We start from the raw sequence: 4,432 nt of genomic DNA, 5'->3' as shown, positions 1-4,432 counted from the left end.
GAGGGGCGGGTGCGGGATCAGGGTGAGAGGGGCGGGTGCCGGATCCGGGTGAGAGGGGCAGGTGCTGGATTGCCTTCAACCTGCACATTCTCATCACAGCAGGGAGTTTAAAAGGTCTACAGGGCCCCATCTCAACTCAGAGGCTGAGTTTCACATAAAGAAGTGATAATAGACACAGAATTTGAAGGATTGTTCCAGAAATCAAACAAAGAAAAGAGCAAATACACATACAAAATCTATCATTTTTGGATTTAAGTCATAACAAAAATGTCATTTTGTGTACGATCTGTGCACAAAAATATAAAAGAAACCACTTCATGAAAAAATTAGGCTTCTAAAGCAATCCACTGCTTGAGAAAACTATAGCATCTCTATGTTTTAAGTGGTGAGTTGATGAGCAAAACTCCCTCTTAGAGGACCAATGAAGGAGAATGAAGATATAATTGAAATTCTAAGCACATTCTGGAAGAAAAGAACAAAACAGAACAACTCCAAAGGCAGGCCTGAGTGAAGTGCTATTTAGACTTGGAAGAGCTGAGCAGGATGAGGCTCCTTCATGCTGCCCAGGACAGCACCCCAGAAGGAGAAGGTCCTCCTGCATATTCTGTCAGAACTTCTGAAGATTCTGGGGTATTTACATTTACTGCAGAATGAGTGAAACCCAGGGGTCCTTCTCTCCATCATGCTACCCCTGAATTGGAGTCTTGAAAAGGCATTTCCTTTGTTGGACTGCCACCCCCTCAGGGCCCCTTTAGGGCAGTCTCTTCTCCCCTAGGTCTTCATCTCTCTGACCAGCAGCCAGACCATATATTGAAATAAACCCCTGACCCATAACTAGGGTGACCAGACGTCCCGATTTCGGTGGGACAGTCCTGCTTTTTAACAATTTGTCCCGCGTCCCACGGCGTTTTTAAAAAGTCCCAATTTTTGGAAAGAATGCACAAACGGGCAGGAGAACAGGAAGGGAATATACAGTTTTCAGCTGCCAGGTGGCTATTTTGCCAGAATATGAGTTTTATATTATTTTTGTTAATTTTATAATGTTAAACTGTAATAATAACAAATAATTGTTGAGAAGTGATTATCAAGAACTGCTTATCAAAGTTTGCATTGTTGTCAGGCCCTGCCCCACCCCACCCCCCTGCCATGTTGTCCCACTTTACAAATGTTAAAATCTGGTCACCCTACCCATAACCTACAGCCACCAGTCTGAGAAAACTAACCACAACCTCTGTAGGAATTGGCCTCAAGGGGTCAGACCTTAATAATGGACAGCTTCCCTGAATTTGTCCTCACTTCCAGCTGAAGAAAGCCAAATAGGATCCCTGATCCCACACAGGGGACGTTCACTTCTACTATAGTTAGCCTGCCTACAGCTCCCTCCTGCCACCAGCCTCCAGATTAGAGCACACCTGAAGCTTTCTCTTTTCTCCACCCCAAAGGTCTCCCACTCCCCTGCCTGCCAAATGCTGATGGTGGCTGACTCCCTTGTTACTGCAAGCTCCAGACAAACACTCTTCACTTGTTCTCATGCGGGTGAGCTACACTTATTTTCACACAACTGACAGTGATGCAAAGTGCAAGAACTAAAAATCAGATTGAATGACTCTATTTCTGTGAAGTCCACAAACAGGCAAAAAGCATCTACAGCGGTAGAAGTTAAGAAAGCAGCTGGCAATGTGTGCAGGGTTGGGGTGATGGTGGGGAGGAGTTGGGGTGAACTGAGTGGAGAGGGTCATCAGGAAACTTTCTGGGGAATGGGAAATGTTCTGTATCTTGTTTTGAGAGATGGTGACATGATGCATACAGTTGTCAAAACCCACTGACCTGGGTGCTTAAGATCTGTGCATTTGATATGTCAATTATACCTTTTGTTAGGCCTTTGCCTTTTGTGAAGATCTTGGTCTTTACACCCTTGTGCAATACCTTCCCTGGGTGTGCACTGGAACACATATTCAGCAAAATGATGAGTTGTCACTGCTGAGATAAGATTACAAAAAAGCCCCATGGCTTTTGGGGTCATCTCTGGCTCCCTCATCACCTCCCTTGTTCACTCTGGAACATGCCAAGTGCCCTGCTGTGAACTACCCCATGGAGAGGCCCAGATGCCTCTGACCTACAGCCAGCACCCCTACCTGAGGCCTGGGGCCTGGAAGCACCACAGGAGAGAGCTTGAAAGCAGATCAGCCCCTAGAGGAGAGAGGAAGCCACAGCCCTTTGCTGCTACCATGACTGCAGCCTCATGAGAGAACCTGAGCCAGAGCCACCCTGAGAAGCTGGGGCTGGATCACTAACTTGCAGGAACGAGGAAATGACATGCATTTGTTGTTTAAAGCCAACCAAGTCTTAGCAGAACTTGTTCTATGGTGATACATAGCTAAAGCACAGATGAAATCCATTCTCTATTAAATTTTACAAAATGCTCATTACAAAGCAAGTGAAGCCCAGGTACTGAGCAGCAGCACAGGCCCCTGTCCCTTGGCAGGCTCAGGTGCTCTTCTCTGATCACTCTGAGGCAGTGGCCCACCCCAACTCTTTCCCTGGAAACCCTTCTTCCAGAATGGCAGTTTTACCACATGAAAATAACTAGCACATATGGGCAAACTCATGAAAGGCCTTCTCCAAGGCACAGGATGAGAGTCTTCACATTGTTACGGGACTGTTCCCAGCTCTGCAGTGATTGTGGAATTCAAACATCCCAATGCCTGGAAAAGCTCAAGGAGGGAGGTGGAAGGGAGGGCTGCCTCTCTACTCTGATGGATGGACATGGACCTGGAGTCCTCCCTCGTGACCCCAACTCCCTCAGCTGGTAAAGACGAGTAGAGATGGGGCCTCCATAGCCAGCATCACAGTGCAGAAAATGTGGACTTTGGAACCACACAGACCTAGCTTCAAATCCAGGTTCAGGTTTATGAGTTGGGGGAGCTTTAGTGGACCAAGAATCCTCTCTGAAGTTCTCAGGAACCTCATCTGTGAAATTAAGAGAACTCTTACCTTCATGAATTATTGTAATAGAGACACCGCAACATCAACTAGTCTCAGATACTTTACTATGCTACAACAAAGAAGCTGGATTCAAAAGCCTATGTTGTGTGACCATCTGGGAAAGGCAAAATTGTGGGGACAGAAAATGAATCAGTGGATTACAGAGGTGAGGGGAGGGAGCAGAGGACCACAAAGGGCACAAGAGAATTTTTGAAGGTGGTGAAACTGTTGTGTATCTTGATTATTGTAATGGCTACACAAAATTAATAGAACTATACTCTAAAAAGGATGAATTTTAAATTATACCTCAATAAACCTGCTTCTAAAAATAATTCAAGGAAGTGAAAGGTGTAAACACAGTAACTCTCTCAGATAAGCCCACCAAGATAGCCATTGAGACTTGGTCACAGCTCTGAGCTTGCTAAGTTAGTCAAGGTGCTATACAAACCAAGTTTGTCATTCCCCGACCCTCCCTCCTCAGTCTCCAGAACTGCCTGACAATTTCTCCCTGCCTAGTGGAAACTGTTGGGATAAGGCACATGGACTCAGCCCTGGGAGGGCTGGGTGTTCCCAAGTTTAGCATCCTGGCAGCCGCTAGAGCCAGCATGACCATCCACATGGACTGAGACGAGGGTAAAGTCCTGCCCTGTTCTGGAAGATTCCATCAGCTAACAAGGGAACCTTCAGAGTCAGTCATTTTCCTCAGTCATCAATATCTATGCAAACACATATTTTTTAACTACAAACCAGCAAATATCATGTTTGCACAATTGCAGAGCAGTGGCCTATAAATCAAACACCTGTTACATGTAACCTATTAGCAAGGTGATGAGTTCCTCCTCCCTTACAGCAAGGAAATAGGAGCTGGAATTGTAGGTTTTCAATCAAATCAGCAAATGGAAAATAAAGAGAATGTAGCAACGATGCCTGTTCATCTTCTTAAAGTTTCCACAGGGATGGGTCCTGCCAAAAGCTTTCATTTCTATGGACACCACAAAATGCAGTTTGGACAAAAGAAAAAGAAGGCCTGGGACAGACTGAAGTCCAGTGTTTGTCAGCTGGAAGGCTCAGGAGTCTTCACGGCTTGGGAGGCAAAGGCTTGCGTTACGTGGCACTGGCCAAGGCATCTTTCAGCCAGGGACAGGTGGGTAGCCTAGATGTTCCAGCTTCTTTAGGACTGAGGGCTGCTATGGAAACCCAGTGAGACTTGTTTGGCTGTGGCAGGGCAAAAGCATGGGTAGGAGGAAAGAAAAATGGAAGGGGAAGAATTTGCCTACCTAGGAAGACGTTCCTGACACCCCATAACTGGGAGGGTATCAGAAGTTCCTGATACCCCATAATTGGGAGGACCCTACAGTCCCAAGGGTGCCCTGCCCTCGTCTCTGTTGTAACACAGAATACTCTACTTACTTCCTGCTTACCTGTGGGCTCCACCACTAGATTCTTT

Source organism: Otolemur garnettii, unplaced genomic scaffold (assembly GCF_000181295.1).
Source record: "Otolemur garnettii isolate 467f Iridium unplaced genomic scaffold, OtoGar3 scaffold00001, whole genome shotgun sequence".
Lineage (NCBI taxonomy): Eukaryota > Metazoa > Chordata > Mammalia > Primates > Galagidae > Otolemur > Otolemur garnettii.
The sequence above is the reverse complement of the archived record's forward strand: the minus strand, read 5'-3'. Positions refer to the sequence as shown.